Below are 19351 nucleotides of genomic sequence, written 5' to 3' on the forward strand. Positions count from 1 at the left end.
TACAGCTAGGTCAATTATTTATAGCTCTTGCATTGTCAGAGAAAGAAATGGCTTTTGTTGGCTTGAAATTGGACTCTCACTACATACGTCTGTGCATCATCGCATATAGGCTACTGACTATGTTCAGATGTATTTTGATGAGGTATTTCACAAGTTTGTAATGTGATCTCTAATTCATTCGCGTCTGTTTATGCTCTCTTCAGCACAGCACATGAACACTGAGCATCAAGAACACGATGCAGAAAACGCGTTTAACCTGAATCTTCCCCAGCAACCATATTATAAATATCTTCAATAATGTTTGAAAATAAATGCGGTATCAATGGAATGCGAAAGATGTATTGAAGAGATCGGATAATAATGTATTGCGACACCCGGAAGAGAAAGCAAAGTACTGAGGGGGTGGGAGGAGCCTATAACAACAAATCGTGGACATATCAAGAACCAGTCATATTACGCAATTTCTCTCACTGAAAAATCATTGGTAGCTCAAGTGCCACGATGAAGTGTAAGAAACTGTTTGAATTAATTGATGAGACAACTTTTTACCACGGCAGCTGTCTGTGGTGCTGATCTCACCCATCACCAAAGACTGTAGTTTACTCTGACAGCCTGGCAACTCTTTGACAGCATGGCAATGCAAGTTGCCTAATGAAATAACCATAAGACATACTATACTTTGAGAAAATGTGGTTATTTGGGAAGGACTCAAATCAATGTTTTTTGTTGTTGAGGATGATTATTTTGGACAAGATGGGCCTCTGCCGTGCCTCTAACCCCAGTCATGGCACCGAGGTAAAGTCAGTTTCAGGTTGGATATTCAACGGATATTCGCGCTTTCAAACATCAACAGCTTTTAAACCACTTGAGCCACAGACTCCAACTTTGCAAAGCTTCTAAACATGTTTAAATGTGAGCAGCATTTTGTATTCCTGGTTTTATTACTTAGGGAGCGTAAACAAAGTGCAAACTGTTTTACATTTGAATTTCAATAGCTACTTGGTCATGTGACCTACTGACTTCAAACAAGGTTCAGAATGTACACTTAGTGGGTCTACATATTGCACACCCTTTAGTTTGTCCATTTTCATCTCACACGATTTTACATGCATTTTTTTATACTTTCTAATTTCAATAGCTCCTTGGTAATGTGACCTACTGACCTCAAACAAGGTTCAGAATGTCCACTGACTATCCTTCTATATTGCACACCCTTTAGCTTGTCCATTTTCATCTCAGACAATTCTTCATTCATTTTTTCCAAACTTAAAATTTAATTAGCTCCTTGGTCATGTGACCTACTGACCTCAAACTACTTTCAGAATGTCCACGGACTGGCGGAGATGGGCACCGCGAGGCATCCAGTGCGGTAATGCGACCGATCCCGGAAAGGTTGGCGGGAGCCCCGGGGAGAGTTCTCTTTTCTTTGTGAAGGGCAGGGAGCCCTGGAATGGGTTCACCCGAGAGAGGGGCCCAAGCCCTGCAAAGCGTTCTAATATTTGCATTGGGGGATAGCTGTGAGGGTTATCAAACAGGATCCTCTCATCTGTTCACCTCTCCCCCCTGGCCCTTGAAAATCTGGGGGAGAGTGTGTAAATCTCACACCGGGAAGTACCCATATCCGCAGCAGGTCTCCAAGGTGAACAGCCCCTTGTATGCTATAACAATGTAGGTAAGGAAAGTTGGCAAAAAAGATCTGTAACTTCAGGATAAGGATCGGCTCTAAGGGCTGGGTCGGTCGGGCTGGGGTGCGAAGCGGGGCTGGGCTCGAACCGCGGCTGGGGGAGCAGTCGCTCCGTCGCCCTGCTCTCACCACCATTGGAAGTTCGTTGTGCGGCCCATCTCGCAAAGGCTGCATGCGGGGGTTCGTCGGGGTGGTGTCCGTTGGCGGGCCGAAGGCGGACTGGTGGGTAGTTGGGTCCGGTGGTTGGTGGCCTCCACTCTGGAAACACGACGTGGCCTTCTCGCAGATCCCCCAGCTACGGCGCTTGCTGGCTCCACACATTGTAGGTGGGGAGGTCTCCTCTATGCTCACGAGACTAAACCCATTATGACTGAACGCCTCTAAGTCATAATCCCCCTAAACATAATGATACCGTAGCTCCACGGATATTCAGTTGGCACAGGATAGCCTGCCTCTTTTGGCAGGAGAGTAGGGCCGTTCGTGATGGGGTTGGGGTGCGGCTGGATGAGATGCTGCCCCTCTCCTGATGCACACCGGATGTTTGTGGGGAACCTGGTGCTAAATCACTCGTAGACGACCTGATTCTGGGTCAGGGTTTCGTATGTCGCAGAGCAGCTCACTCGCTGCGATCTATTGAAAGTCAGCCCTCGATCTAAGCACAGAGCCTATTTCGGGTTAAAAGGTGCACAAAGCCTGTTTCGAATTACCACATGTACAGAGCCTGTTACGGGTTACCAGGTGCACGTGGATCCTGACAGCGGGACTATAGACATCTTAGTAATTCCAGGGAGTAAGCTATACTCTAAGGCCAAGGGAGAGGGGTGTTGACCAGGTAGGGAGAGTAGGTGTGGAGGCCTGGAGGTCCGTAGTTCCAGGGAGTAAGCTATACACTCTCAGGCACAGGAAAAGGGCAGGCAGGCGGGCAGGGAGTGTAGGTCTAGAGGCCAGGAGTCAGAGGTCACCAGGTCAATGGGGGCCTGCCTGGAGGTACGGAAGGTCCCAGGGAGAAGGCCCTAGTGAATAGGTGTGTGAGTGACAATTTCCTTCAGGGGGAAAGAGCAGGCAAATTCATGTAAAAACGTGTGAGATGAAAATGGGCAAACTAAGGGTGTGCAATGTGTAGGCCCACTGAATGTACATTCTGAACTGTGTTTGAAGTCAGTAGGTCACATGACCAAGGAGCAATTGAAATTAGAAAGTAAAAAAAATTGATGTAAAAATGTGTGAGATGAAAATGGACAAATTAAAGGGTGTGCAATATAGAAGGGTAGTCAGTGGAAATTCTGAACCTTGTTTGAAGTCAGTAGGTCACATGACCAAGGAGCTATTGAAATTAGAAACATTGAAAAACATTGAAAATTCATGTAAAATTGCTTGAGATGAAAATGGATAAACTAAAGGGTGTGCAATGTGTAGGCCCACTGAGTGTACATTCTGAACCTTGTTTGAAGTCAGTAGGTCACATGACCAAGGAGCTATTGAAATGTGAAAGTTTGAAAAATGTATGTTAAAACGTGAGATAAAAATGGACAAACTAAAGGGTGTGCAATGTGTAGGCCCACTGAGTGTAAATTCTGAACCTTGTTTGCAGTCAGTAGGTCACATGACCAAGGAGCTATTGAAATTCAGAAATTTACATAAATAATGTAAAATAGTGTAAGATGTAAATCTACAAAAAAAAAGTCTGTGCACTTTGCCATCGGGTTAGCTACAACCAGTTTTGAAAGTTTTAGGATTAATGGTTAAAGAGCTATTGACATTTGATAAATTAGATTTGTCACTATGTTGACAGTCCCTATCTGCTGTTGGTGGACGAAAGGAAAACTACAGGCAAATATCCGTTGAATATCCAACTTGAATCTATCTTTACCTCGGTATTCATGGCACGCTAACAATCATCTTGGTCATAGCACAACAGCAGTCTACCGCTATCCATGCTTGCAACTTCGTCATTCAAATGATAATTTGGCATATCTTTGGATCGAGATAAATGTAACCTGTAACAGCAAGATGAAACTCTGTGGAATTCGATCTTCACTGAGTTGAATTCTCTGCTTGAATATTATTCCAGGTAGGCTATAGTTTCTCTCTTTGGCTGAACTATGCACAGTTGAAAATAGTAAATTCACAATGTACATATTTAGGAATGTACATGCCAAGGTTCCCCAACTGGCGGCCCGTGGGCGGAATTTGGCACGGGGATAGTTTTATTTGGCCTCCCGAGTTTTCTGAGCAAAAAATGAAAAGAAAAAGAAAAGTGTTTTTATTTTCATTTTTGGCCATAAAAGACTCTTTAAAACACCAGAAAATCAGCTCCAGGTGATTTCTATTTAAGAAATCTAGTCCCAAGTGTTCCCACGCATAATAAAGAGACACGTGATCATATACAAATGTAAGCAAGGTTTGAAATGATTATGTTTTCGTTAAACAATATATCTGTTTGGGCTTCTTGCTGTCAGTTTGCAATTTATTTGTAAGTACAGTATGTTCCAGCCACCTGACCATCCGCTCAAGAAATAATCGGCCCACAGTTGAAATTAGTCAATGATCCCGAGTGGCACAGCGGTCTAAGGCACTGCAGCTCAGTGCTAGAGGTGTCACTACAGACACCCTGGTTCAAATCTCAGAGGTATGGGACATTCATTGGGGAGGACAGGCTCGTGTTAATGACTGGAGCGGAATTGGTGGAATGGTATCAAATATATCAAACACATGGTTTCCAGGTGTTTGATGCCATTCCATTTGCTCCGTTCCCACCATTATTATGTATGGTTCTGTAAAGATACAGAAACTGAGAGATAATGAATATACACATGGAATGCAATGAGTAAAGCAGGATGAATGTATGCATATCAAAGGAGCTACAACAGAGAATAAAAATGGAACAGAACTGCAACAGCACAATAGGTGAGATCAGTATCTAATAACCAGGAATGACATAATAGTACAATAATACCAACAGCAGAGTTAATGTAAACATCTTACCAAATACCATACAGGGAGTCTATACAAATGGGCAACATAAATAGCAAGCATTACACTAAAGGTAATAGTAGCTCATACTAATACAACGTCAGCATTAACATTGTAATAGATACGCAGTGATATACAAAGCCAAGCTAAACAACAATAACAACTCACTCTGTGTTCACGCATCCCATGCACATATGTCCACCCACACTCACAGACTGGAATAACACCGTTCAGGTACGGCAATATTTACTCCCTTGGAGAGTGTGGGTCACGCTGGCTAGCCATTCAGGACCTGGAGAGACTGCGTGGCTTGAGCGTGCACAGGGGAGACACATGGCTATTGTCCGACTGGCTGAAACCAGATATTGATCTCTCACCTGAGGGGGATAAGTGTGAGGATGGGTGAGAGTCAGACAGCGTGGCTTCAGCCAGACATTAACAACAACACACACGCTACACATTAGTCCCACAGTGCCCTCTGCTGGGGATTCTGAAACAACCCAAGGGTTACTGATGTAACTGATGTAAACTACATTATTACTGGTCTCCCGGGAGAGGTGATGGGGGGTCTTAGCTAACATATGGAATTATTTTAAGATGGTCATACCAAGGATAATTTAGCTTTTTTATTTTTAATTTTAAGACCCCTTTAGGTATCAAAAGAATATATAAAGAAAATATTGGAGGAAACATTGAATTTGGCTTTACCGCTATTAGCCAAAAGAAACGTATTAAATAACAGATTCACTACATGGAAAAACAGATAGTCCCCTAGAAAATCTAAAGGATGTTTGTACTGAACTGTCTGTCCTATATCTGAGAGATATACACTACATGACCAATAGTATGTGGACACCTGCTCGTCGAACATGTCATTCCCAAATAATGGGCATTAATATGGAGTTAGTCCCCTTTGCTGCTGTCACAGCATCCAATCTTCTGGGAAGGCTTTCCGCTCGATGTTGGAACATTGCTGCGGGGACTTGCCTCCATTCAGCCACAAGAGCATTAGTGAGGTCTGGCACTGATGTTGGGCGATTAGGCCTGGCTCGCAGTTGGCGTTCCAATTCATCCCAAATGTCATCAAAAAGAAAGGAGGACCAAGGCACTCTTCATATAATTAATTAGAATGCCTTTATTTGTATGGCATGTTCAATAGAAACAAAGTTTTAAAAATCCGACGCGTTTCGGCTGCATGGCCTTCGTCAGGGAGTACAAAGAAATAATACAATGCTCTCTTTTTAACAGCTTTTCCAATTAGCCCTAATTGGCGCTCTTTTACCAAAGAGCACATTCTGTCTACCAAAATTGACTATTGTGTACCTTAGTAGTGCTTCCCTTCCTCCTCTTTCATCCCAAAGGTGTTCGACGGGGTTGAGGTCAGGGCTCTGTGCAGGCCAGTCAAGATCTTCCACACTAATCTCGACAAACCATTTCTGTATGGACTTAGTTTTGTGCACGGGGGCATTGTCATGCTGAAACAGGAAAGGGCCTTCCCCAAACTGTTGCCACAAAGTTGGAAGCACAGAATTGTCTAGAATTTCATTGTATGCTGTAGCGTTAATGACTAATACTAAGGGGCCTGCCCGAATCATGAAAAACAGCCCCAGCCCATTATTCCTCCTGCACCAAACTTTACAGTTGGCACTATGCATTCGGGCAGCTAGCATTCTCCTACGGACAAACCTAGATTTGTCAGTCGGACTGACAGATGGTGAAGCGTGATTCATCACTCCAGAGCACGCATTTTCACTGCCCAGAGTCCAATGGTGGCGAGCTTTACACCCCTACAGCTGACGCTCGGCATTGCGCATGGTGATCTTAGGCTTGTGTGAAGCTGCTCGACCATAGAAGCCCATTTAACGAAGCTCCCAACGAACATTTCTTGTGCTTAAGTTGCTTTCAGAGGCAGTTTGGAACTCGGTAATGATTGTTGCAACTGAGGACAGACCATTTCTTATACACTAGGAGCTTCAGCACTCCGTTGTCTCGTTCTGTGAGCTTGTGTAGCCTACCACTTCGAATCTGAGCCGTTTTTGCTCCTAGATGTTTCCACTTCACAATAACAGCACTTACAGTTGACCGGGACAGCTCTAGCAGGGCAGACATTTTACAAACTGACTTGTTAGAAAGGTGGAATCCCATGATGGTGCCACATTGAAGGTCACTGAGCTCTTCAGTAAGGCCATTCTACTGCCAATGTTTGTCTATGGAGATTGCATGGTTGAGTGCTCGATTTCATGCACCTGTCAGCAACATGTGGTGTATATATATATATATATATATATATATATATATATATATATATATATACACTGCTCAAAAAAATAAAGGGAACACTTAAACAACACAATGTAACTCCAAGTCAATCACACTTCTGTGAAATCAAACTGTCCACTTAGGAAGCAACACTGATTGACAATACATTTCACATGCTGTTGTGCAAATGGAATAGACAACAGGTGGAAATTATAGGCAATTAGCAAGACACCCCCAATAAAGGAGTGGTTCTGCAGGTGGGGACCACAGACCACTTCTCAGTTCCGATGCTTCCTGGCTGATGTTTTGGTCACTTTTGAATGCTGGCGGTGCTTTCACTCTAGTGGTAGCATGAGACGCAGTCTACAACCCACACAAGTGGCTCAGGTAGTGCAGCTCATCCAGGATGGCACATCAATGCGAGGTGTGGCAAGAAGGTTTGCTGTATCTGTCAGCGTAGTGTCCAGAGCATGGAGGCGCTACCAGGAGACAGGCCAATACATCAGGAGATGTGGAGGAGGCCGTAGGAGGACAACAACCCAGCAGCAGGACCGCTAACTCCGCCTTTGTGCAAGGAGGAGCAGGAGACGCACTGCCAGAGCCCTGCAAAATGACCTCCAGCAGGCCACAAATGTGCATGTGTCTGCTCAAACGGTCAGAAACAGACTCCATGAGGGTGGTATGAGGGCCCGACGTCCACAGGTGGGGGTCGTGCTTACAGCCCAACACCGTGCAGGACGTTTGGCATTTGCCAGAGAACACCAAGATTGGCAAATTCGCCACTGGCACCCTGTGCTCTTCACAGATGAAAGCAGGTTCAAACTGAGCACATGTGACAGAGTCTGGAGACGCCGTGGAGAACGTTCTGCTGCCTGCAACATCCTCCAGCATGACCGGTTTGGCGGTGGGTCAGTCATGGTGTGGGGTGGCATTTCTTTGGGGGGCTGCACAGCCCTCCATGTGCTCGCCAGAGGTAGCCTGACTGCCATTAGGTACCGAGATGAGATCCTCAGACCCCTTGTGAGACCATATGCTGGTGCGGTTGGCCCTGGGTTCCTCCTAATGCAAGACAATGCTAGACCTCATGTGGCTGGAATGTGTCAGCAGTTCCTGCAAGAGGAAGGCATTGATGCTATGGACTGGCCCGCCCGTTCCCCAGACCTGACTCCAATTGAGCACATCTGGGACATCATGTCTCGCTCCATCCACCAACGCCACGTTGCACCACAGACTGTCCAGGAGTTGGCGGATGCTTTAGTCCAGGTCTGGGAGGAGATCCCTCAGGAGACCATCCGCCACCTCATCAGGAGCATGCCCAGGCATTGTAGGGAGGTCATACAGGCACGTGGAGGCCACACACACTACTGAGCCTCATTTTGACTTGTTTTAAGGACATTACATCAAAGTTGGATCAGCCTGTAGTGTGGTTTTCCACTTTAATTTTGAGTGTGACTTCAAATCCAGACCTCCATGGGTTGATAAATTGGATTTCCAGTGATCATTTTTGTGTGATTTTGTTGTCTGCACATTCAACTATGTAAAGAAAAAAGTATTTAATAAGATTATTTCTTTCATTCAGATCTAAGATGTGTTGTTTAAGTGTTCCCTTTATTTTTTTGAGCAGTATATATATAGAGGGAGAGAGAGGTTTTTTTTTTTTTACGTGTATTTATCCCCTTATTTTAGGCACTAAACTATCTCTATATATACTTCCATTAAGTTTTTAAACTGGTACCTGAGACCTTCAGACAATGGTTTTCAGGGTTGGGCTTCCTAGAGCAAAACAGGAGTCTCATCTATTCAATAGAATTGTCATAGTAATAGTTTTTAGGCCAAACCATTCGGATGCAACATATGATTTTGTGAGAAGACGGATTTTGTAGGTTAAGAGATAGTGATGAATCACTGTGACAGTGACTGATTATTTCCTCTATACCAGTTAGATTCTCATTAGATAACCTTCACCGCTGTTTCCCAAGTAGGAGGCAGGATCCAGTTGTTTAGGGGTCGTCTTATATAATGTAATCCTGTGGCCCTTCTCTGCATCCCTCTCAAAAAGGCTTTACTGAAACAGCGAAGCAGGGTAACATCTGGCTCACTCAAATCCACTGAGACCACTTTAAACAGTTGCTTCTGGCAGTGTTCCGAACTCCATTATGTTTAAGAATTGGAAATGTATTCCTGGAAAAAAACATATTATTTAACATGTGGGAATATCCTCTAATATATATATATATATATATATATATATATATATATATATATATATATATATATTTTTTTTTAAACCGGTTCAAAGACTGGAGAGAAAGTGAAATGGTCGAGTAAATTCATAGTATGCAGAGGATTTGTCCAGATGTATCTTGTTGAAAGCTCATGCAAATGTTGATAGATCTTTCTATACAAATGGGGGAATAAAAGCACAAGGATAGAGGACTTTAGGGTGGCAGGTAGCCAAGTGGTTAGAGCGTTGGCCCAGTAACCAAAAGGTTGCTACCTGAGCCGACAAGGTGAAAAAATGGTTGATTGTAGCCTTGAGCAAGGAACGTAGACCTAGTTTGCTCCCAGTGCGCCATACTAATGGCTGACCCTGTAAAATAACACATTACGTTGCACCTATCTAGTGTGTGTGACTGCGGCCCTACAACCATCTGCATGTTTATTACGGTGTGTATCAACACATCTCTCCTTCAAGTCAACAGATACCTCAGTTGCATCTGCTGGCTCCTAATGGCAGCTTTGCTTGATGTCTTGCTATAGCATCAGTAATCTACTCCCAAATCATTGCAGTGTTCTGAATCATCTGCCATGTGTTCACGTGTCCTTTTACACAGTAAGACTTTTACCCATGTACAGGTATCTGCCAGAATAAAGGAAACAATGACGGATACAAAATACTGTATATTGAAAGCAGGTGCTTCCACAAAGTACTTAACATCCCATCATGCTTAGGGTCATGTATAAAATTGCCCAGTTGCCCTTTATTTTGGCTAGAAGAAGAGATCTCAGTGACTTTGAAAGAAGGGTCTCAAAACAGCATAGGGGGTTTAAAGTGTGTGTGCGTGTTTGTGTGTGTGCGTGTTTGTGTGTGTGTGTGTGTGTGTGTGTGTGTGTGTGTGCGTGTGTGTGTGTGTGTGTGTGTGTGTGTGTGTGTGTGTGTGTGTGTGTGTGTGTGTGTGTGTGTGTGTGTGTGTGTGTGTGTGTGTGTGTGTGTGTGTGTGTGTGTGTGTGTGTGTGTGTGTGTGTGTGTGTGTGTGTGTTTGTGTGTGTGTGTGTGTGTGTGTGTGTGTGTGTGTGTGTGTGTGTGTGTGTGTGTGTGTGTGTGTGTGTGTGTGTGTGTGTGTGTGTGTGTGTGTGTGTGTGTGTGTGTGTGTTTGTGTGTGTGTGTGTGTGTGTGTGTCTCAGTCACCAGACCCAATTGAACACTAATGGAAGATTCTGGAGCGGCGCCTGAAACAGTGTTTTTAACCACCATCAACTAAACACCAAATGATGGAATTTCTCATGGAAGAATGGTGTCGCACTTCCTCCAGACACTTGTTCTGGTGCCTTGTGGCCCAAAGCCCTATTAAGAAACTTTATGTTGGTGTTTCCTTTATTCAGGCAGTTATCTGTATATCCCAGAGACTTTGCTCTGGATGACATCAGATTGTCACAGATTGTCATTTTGAATAAATGTATGAAAATTGTCAAGTGCTCACTAAATTCCAAGTTAATTCAATGAAATGAAATGTAATTAAATTCATTGTGTTCTGGTGTGTTTAGGTGAAAACGATGTTGAACATGTTTAACATTGCTCTCCATGTTCTTTCTTATACATTTTATATGACTAATAAGTCATTTTAGTCATTTAGCAGACACTCTTCTTTCTGCCCTGTCCTAGCCTGTTGGAGTGCTCATGGGAAGTATACCAAGAAGCTGCTGAAAGATTTGTCTGAACAACACATTTCACTGCAACCAACTTGGTGTATGTGACAATAAAATGCAGAAACAAAGTGGAGGCAACCGAAGAAGTGCAAGCGCTTCTCATGAGGAGTTCCCTCTTCTTCCGTTGCTTTTCTTGTGCCTTTGGCTAATCCTGTCATGCCTGGTTGCCCGTCTGTTATTCTAACAGGATAATGCATGTCCTTCTTATTTACATTGTTTGTCACTGTCTTCATATGAATGGACTTCAGCCTCTGTTGGTCTAGCACTAAACCAATACTACACAACTGGTAGAATTATCTCTCTGTCTCTCTCTCTTGCACTCTCTCTCTCTCTCTCTCTCTCTCTCTCTGTCTCTCTCTCTCTCTCTCTCTCTCTCTCTCACTCCCTCGCTCTCTTACTCTCTCTGTATGTATTTCAGTGCTGACAGCCATTTCACAGGCTCCATGGACACTAATGTGTTTATCAGCCATGATGGCAGATCATGTGGGACTCCTCTGTCATCACCAAGAGCTCCTGAAAGGTAGACGTATCCTTCTTCCCGTTCGATGCCCAGCAGTGCAGATTCACCGATGGTTCCTGGACCTACAACGGTAACCAGATGGACCTCCAGAGGGTCCACTATTATTAGCGAAAAAACACCAAGTGAGACAGGCCCACTGGGCTAAAAATGGACCAGCCCATCTGATATTTGCCTGAAATGCCCCCGAGGGCAATAATATAGCTAGTGATGAACATGTCTGTAACTCTGTAGTTGATTGAACCCAATGCACTGTCTATGCCAAGGGGAAAACAGGACCTTAAAGTGACATCAGGATAGTGTTAGTAATACATGTATCTTCCCCTGTCAACGTACCACAGGAAAGTACTACATAACCACCATGACCATGATAACAGCCTCCACGGCCCTGACCATCTTTATCACGAACATCCACCACTGTGGCCCAGACGCCAAGCCTGTGCCCAAGTTGGCCAAGATCTTCATGCTGCAGTACATGGCCAGGCTGTGCTTTGTGTATGAAGTAGGGGAGAACTGCATGTCTTTCCAGCCTGAGAAACAGGACCCGTCACCTCAATCTACACCTCAGAGTAGTAACAACTACACCTTGAATGGACAAGTAGTCCGAGAGGACTTGATTCTGAAGGTGGAAAAAGGTAAATATGGCATGGCCCCCAAAATAATTGAGGAGACAAGAGTATCAGTTGAAGAGCCCCACCGGCTCCATGTGGAGGAACCCCAGCCACCACTACAGCGCCTGGAGAAACGTCACGTTCCTGAGCATGGACTGTGGGGACTCACCAGGGCCGGTCGCGGCCAGGAGGAGCCAGAAGTGAGCAACGGAGTAGGATGGAGTAGAGGAGAGAGGAGGTGTGTAACACCCAGTGAACCTGAAGCAGCAGAGTAGAGGAGAGAGGAGGTGTGTAACACCAAGTGAACCTGAAGCAGCAGAGTAGAGGGAGAGAGGAGGTGTGTAACACCCAGTGAACCTGAAGCAGCAGAGTAGAGGAGAGAGGAGGTGTGTAACACCCAGTGAACCTGAAGCAGCAGAGTAGAGGAGAGAGGAGGTGTGTAACACCCAGTGAACCTGAAGCAGCAGCAGCTCCTCCGAAATATTGAGTACACTGTCAACTGTTACAGAGATACGAGGGCCACAGCGAAAAGGACTGGGGAGTGGAAGAAGGTGGCGAAGGTGTTGGACCGATTCTTCATGTGGATATTTTTCTTCATGGTGTTTTCCATGAGCCTGCTCATCATGGGGAAAGCCATCTAACTTCAGACCTGGGCTGTGTTCATTAGGTACGGAACAGGAGAAAATATGTTGAACATATGTCCTGATCCTGAACTCTATGTTCTGATCCTGAACTGTATGTCCTGATCCTGTTTTACACCTATTGCATATAACCAAAATGAGAGAACAGGTAAAGCGACGTGTGCAATAAGTTTGTAATGATCAGTTTCCACCTCCCACGTTTTTATACATGAGGGCCTAATCTGAACACAAGGATTTAATAAAGATTTCACCAGTTTTACTTAATTATTTGACATTCCAAATCCTTTTCATGTGTGTATGCTACCTAAAGATGTCGGATCTTAATTTGAGCAAGTTTGCTACAGCAGAAAAATAATCCTGCTGCAGCAGCAGGAAATGTGAATTATTATGTGGATTATAATTAATTAACATTTTTGTAGGATTGATACATTTTTCGTTATGGAAATCAAGTCTGAAATTTCAAAGTGGAAATTACAAACTTCAGAAGCCTTTTTAAACTCTCATACACATTTGTAAATGTCCTGCAATTCTCCTGCAAAAGGTTGATCAAATTTAGATCCTACATCTCTACAGGTCGTGTATGTTAGATCATGGGAATTGCAATACCTTTAAATTACCATTCAGGAATGATTAAACAGAAATGAATAGTTGATTCAAGCTCTTTGAGTTACTTTATTAACATTTAATAAAACATTAAAATCCATTCTGACATTTCAAAACATTGAAATAATAAATTACAGCATCACAATATCTCACAGTACATGATCCAGTGTATGTCTGACATACTAAAAGGGACAATTTAACTTTAACATGCATGTTATAATGTTAAGAGAAACAAAGACTATCCCTTTACTTATTAGCTGTTTTGTAAACCAGGCTTTACTCTCTGTTTACGGTGGATTGAACTGTATGTCCTGATCCTGAACTCTATGTTCTGATCCTGAACTGTATGTCCTGATCCTGAACCGTATGTCCTGATCCTGAACTCTATGTTCTGATCCTGAACTGTATGTCCTGATCCTGAACTGTATGTCCTGATCCTGAACCGTATGTCCTGATCCTGAACTCTATGTTCTGATCCTGAACTGTATGTCCTGATCGTGAACCGTATGTCCTGATCGTGAACTCTATGTTCTGATCCTGAACTGTATGTCCTGATCCTGAACTGTATGTCCTGATCCTGAACCGTATGTCCTGATCCTGAACTGTATGTCCTGATCCTGAACTCTATGTCCTGATCCTGAACTCTATGTCCTGATCCTGAAATCTATGTTCTGATCCTGAACTGTATGTCCTGATCCTGAACTGTGAGTCCTGATCCTGAACTGTATGTCCTGATCGTGAACCGTATGTCCTGGTCCTGAACTATATGTCCTGATCCTGAACCGTATGTCCTGATCCTGAACTCTATGTCCTGATCCTGAACTCTATGTCCTGATCCTGAACTCTATGTTCTGATCCTGAACTGTATGTCCTGATCCTGAACTGTGAGTCCTGATCCTGAACTGTATGTCCTGATCCTGAACTGTATGTCCTGATCCTGAACTGTATGTCCTGATCCTGAACCGTATGTCCTGATCCTGAACTGTATGTCCTGATCCTGAACTGTATGTCCTGATCCTGAACTATATGTCCTGATCCTGAACTCTATGTCCTGATCCTGAACTCTATGTCCTGATCCTGAACTCTATGTTCTGATCCTGAACTGTATGTCCTGATCCTGAACTGTATGTCCTGATCCTGAACTGTATGTCCTGATCCTGAACTCTATGTCCTGATCATGAACTCTATGTTCTGATCCTGAACTCTATGTCCTGATCCTGAAATGTATTTCCTGATCCTAAACTGTATGTCCTGATCCTGAACTGTATGTCATGATCCTGAACCGTATGTCCTAATCCTGAACTCTATGTTCTGATCCTGAACTGTATGTCCTGATCGTGAACCGTATGTCCTGGTCCTGAACTATATGTCCTGATCCTGAACCGTATGTCCTGATCCTGAACTCTATGTTCTGATCCTGAATTGTATGTCCTGATCCTGAACTGTATGTCCTGATCCTGAACCGTATGTCCTGATCCTGAACTGTGAGTCCTGATCCTGAACTGTATGTCCTGATCCTGAACTCTATGTCCTGATCCTGAACTGTATGTCCTGATCCTGAACTGTATGTCCTGATCCTGAACTTTATGTCCTGATCCTGAACTGTATGTCCTGATCCTGAACTCTATGTCCTGATCCTGAACTCTATGTTCTGATCCTGAACTGTATGTCCTGATCCTGAACTGTATGTCCTGATCCTGAACTGTATGTCCTGATCCTGAACTGTATGTCCTGATCCTGAACTGTATGTCCTGATCCTGAACTGTATGTCCTGATCCTGAACTGTATGTCCTGATCCTGAACTGTATGTCCTGATCCTGAACTGTATGTCCTGATCCTGAACTATATGTCCTGATCCTGAACTCTATGTTCTGATCCTGAACCGTATGTCCTGATCCTGAACTGTATGTCCTGATCCTGAACTGTATGTCCTGATCCTGAACCGTATGTCCTGATCCTGAACTGTATGTCCTGATCCTGAACTGTATGTCCTGATCCTGAACTCTATGTCCTGATCCTGAACTCTATGTTCTGATCCTGAACTTTATGTCCTGATCCTGAACTGTATGTCCTGATCCTGAACTGTATGTCCTGATCCTGAACCGTATGTCCTGATCCTGAACCGTATGTCCTGATCCTGAACTGCATGTCCTGATCCTGAACTGCATGTCCTGATCCTGAACTCTATGTCCTGATCCTGAACTCTATGTCCTGATCCTGAACTCTATGTTCTGATCCTGAACTCTATGTCCTGATCCTGAACTGTATGTCCTGATCCTGAACTGTATGTCCTGATCCTGAACTGTATGTCATATGTGTTGCTTTGTTGTGCCAACTTGTATTCTCTACTGATCTCACCTCTCCACAGAGAAATATTTAATTATTTCTGCTCAGACACTCTGCTAGTCTCCTGACAAATTACTGCATTTTGAATATCTGCATATTCTAATTGAGTGTTTATCCTCAAAACAGTTCAACAGTGTCCCTGTTAGTCACCAAAAGAGCCAACTAAACAAGAACAGAGCTTTCTCAGCGCAGCCTTTCTCTCATTGTTTCTGATATGTTAGATGATAGGATTCATATCAGGGACACTGCCAGAAAGGAGTTAACAATAGATATCAAGATTAGAACATTACAGTGAATGTTTTCAGATTTGGCATTGATGTGATGTGAAAATTATACAGAAAGCAGGTAAATAGAGCCCAGATGCCCATGCTGCTTTAGCCGATAGACCCCATTCTCTTAGTGATAATGCTGCTGTAGCCGATAGACCCCATTCTCTTAGTGAAAATGCTGCTGTAGCCGATAGACCCCATACTCTTAGTGATAATTGTCAAGACTACTGCCGAGGGTGGTTCCTCTCCCTGTTCGGTCGTCGTCACCGGCCTACTAGCTACCATCGATCCCTTTTTCGTTTTTCTGTTAGTTATGTCTTTATGAGTTACACCTGTTTCCCATTAGTAAATCATTTTATTATTTAAGCCCGCCTCTCCACCTGTTCTGTGTGTGGGCTTGTTACGTGTCGTCACTTTGTATGTTTTGTGGTACATGTATTTTGGACTTCGGGGTTATTGTTTCGCCCTGTTGTGTTTGGACTTATTTCCTCGGTTTTCAGTACTTATTAAATTACAAATTGTACCAAACATTTTCCTGCTTCCTGCGCCTGACTCCACACCCATGAAGACCAAAGTGTTACAGAAGTCCGCACCATAGAAATGGAGTCAGCAGAAGCAGCCACCACCCCTCTACTAACGATAGAGGAACGGGTCCTCCATCACACCACCGTTCTCCATCGGATTGGGTAAGCCATAGACCAGATGATGGAGAGAATGGATCGATGGGAGAGGAGTGGTCTCCTCCCTTCACCTCCGGTTCACCCGACGAGCTCACCTCCTCCACTCCCTTCCCCGTCTGGATCTGGGGCACTACGTCTTACGCCTCCGAGGGAGTATGATGGAGCAGCGGCAAGGTGCCAGGGATTCCTATTACAACTTGAATTATACCTGGCGACCGTGAGGCCGACTCCCTCGGGGGAGGAGAGCGTGAGCCTCCTCATCTCCTGCTTGACGGGCCAAGCATTGGAGTGGGCCAACGCTGTGTGGAATAGACCCGATTCCGCACGAAACAACTACCCTGAGTTCACCCGCTGTTTCAGGGCCGTCTTCGATCATCCCCCTGGAAGGAAGAGTGGCGGGTGAACGACTGTTTCACCTTAGGCAGGAGATGAGGAGCGCGCAAGATTTTGCCCTAGAATTCCGGACTTTGGCGGCTGGAGCTGGGTGGAACGACAGGGCCCTAATAGATCACTACCGGTGTAGCCTCAGGGAGGACGTCCGCAGGGAGCTAGCGTGTCGGGACACTACACTCTCCCTAGATGAACTGATCGACATGTCTATACGACTGGACAATCTGCTGGCTGCCCGCGGGCGTTCAGAGCGGGTCCTGTCAGTTCCAGCTCCTAGCCTGCCTGCACCCATTCCTATGGAGCTCGGGGGAACTGCGTCAAGGGGAACCGGAGGAGGGCGTCCCTCCAGCACCAATTGTGGTCGACGAGGACACACGGCCGACCGGTGCTGGGGGGGTCCCTCTGGGAGTCGAGAGGGCAGGCAGAACACTCCTCGTTCATCCCAGGTGAGTCAGCACCACACTCACCCAGAATCCTCTTTTGGTCACGTGTTTGTTTTAATTTTTTTCCTTGATTTTGCTCCCTTTTCCCAGCATAAGGCGCTATTCGATTCAGGCGCAGCTGGGAACTTTATGGATAGTGGACTAGCCCTTAAGTTGGGAATTCCGCTGGTACCGTTAGATTCCCCTTTCCCCGTGCACTCCTTAGAAAGCCGACCATTAGGGTCAGGGCTGATCAGGGAGACCATAGTGCCACTGGACATGGTAACGCAGGGGAATCATAAGGAACAAATTAGTTTCTTTATTATCGACTCACCTGCATTTCCAGTGGTGCTGGGGGTGCCCTGGTTAGCTAGTCACAATCCTAAGATTTTGTGGAAACAGGGTATTCTCCAGGGATGGTCAGAGGAGTGTTCAGGTAGATGTCTAGGTGTTTCCATCGGTGCCACGTTGGTGGAGAGTTCAGACCAGGTTTCCACTGTGCACATTCCCCCTGAGTATGCAGATTTGGCTCTCGCCTTCTGTAAAAAGAAGGCGACTAAATTACCACCTCATCGACCGGGGGATTGTGCGATAGACCTCCAGGATAACGCTGCGCTTCCTAACAGTCACGTGTACCCACTGTCCTAGGAGGAGACGTTGGCTATGGAGACATATGTCACGGAAGCTCTGAGGCAAGGGTACATTCAGCCCTCCATTTCACCTGTCTCCTCGAGTTTCTTTTTCGTGAAAAAAAGGGGGGAGGTTTGCATCCGTGCATTGATTATAGAGGTCTCAATTCTTTCACAGTGGGGTTCAGTTACCCACTACCTCTCATTGCTACCGCAGTGGAATCATTTAACGGAGTGCGTTTTTTCACGAAACTAGATCTCAGGAGCGCTTATAATCTGGTGCGTATTCGGAAGGGAGACGGGTGGAAAACCGCATTCAGTACCACATCGGGCCACTATGAGTACCTCGTCATGCCATATGGGTTGAAGAATGCTCCAGCCGTCTTTCAATCTTTTCTGGATGAGATTCTTAGGGACCTGCACAGGCAGGGAGTGATTGTGTGTATCGATGATATCCTTATTTACTCCTCCACACGCCCCGAGCATGTGTCTCTAGTGCACAAATTGCTTGGTAGACTGCTGAAGCATGATCTATACATCAAGGCTGAGAAATGTGAGTTCTTCAAAAAAGCCGTTTCCTTCCTGGGTTATCGCATTTCCACCTCAGGGATGGTGATGGAGTGTGATCGTGTTAATGCCGTACGTAATTGGCCGACTCCCACCACGGTGAAGAAGGTGCAGCGGTTTTTGGGTTTTGCCAATCACTACCGGAGGTTTATCTGGGGTTTTAGCCAAGTTGCGACTCCCGTTACCTCACTTTTGAAGGGGGACCGGTGCGTTTGCGGTGGTCGGCTGAAGCGGACAGAGCCTTCAACCAGTTGAAGGCGCTGTTCACTGATGCGCCCGTGTTGGCCGTTCTAACACAGCGCTCGGGTGCGCCACCGAAACTCCGCCCCTGCGCTTTCTTTTCTAAGAAGCTCAGTCCGGCGGAGCGTAACTATGATGTGGGGGACCGTGAGTTCTTAGCTGTGGTTAAGGCTCTGACTGTGTGGAGACATTGGCTTTAGGGGGCTAGACGTCCTTTTCTCATCTGGACTGACCACCGGAACCTGGAGTATATCCGGGCACTGAATCCGCGTCAAGCAAGGTAGGCCATGTTTTTCACCCGATTTCAGTTCAGGATGTCATATAGACCAGGCTCTATGAACACTAAGGCTGACGCGCTGTCCCGCCTCTATGACACTGAGGATAGGTCCATCGATCCTACTCCCATCCTTCCAGCCTCTAAGCTGGTAGCACCAGTAGTATGGGAGGTGGACGCGGACATTGAGCGGGCGTTGCAAATGGAGCCTGCGCCTTCAAATTGTCCTACCGGTCGTAAATACGTTCGCTTGGTGTTTGTGATCGATTGATTCGATGGGCTCATACGCTACCTTCGTCGGGTCATCCTGGGGTGGCGA

At 45.2% G+C, this 19351-nt stretch overlaps 1 pseudogene; it reads left to right on the plus strand.

Moving 5' to 3' along the window:
- Positions 1-4563: 4563 nt before the first annotated feature.
- On the plus strand, positions 4564-12175 carry LOC115163889 (neuronal acetylcholine receptor subunit alpha-9-like; annotated as a pseudogene).
- The last annotated feature ends 7176 nt before the right edge of the window (positions 12176-19351 follow it).

Source organism: Salmo trutta, chromosome 26, assembly GCF_901001165.1.
Source record: "Salmo trutta chromosome 26, fSalTru1.1, whole genome shotgun sequence".
Taxonomy (NCBI): domain Eukaryota; kingdom Metazoa; phylum Chordata; class Actinopteri; order Salmoniformes; family Salmonidae; genus Salmo; species Salmo trutta.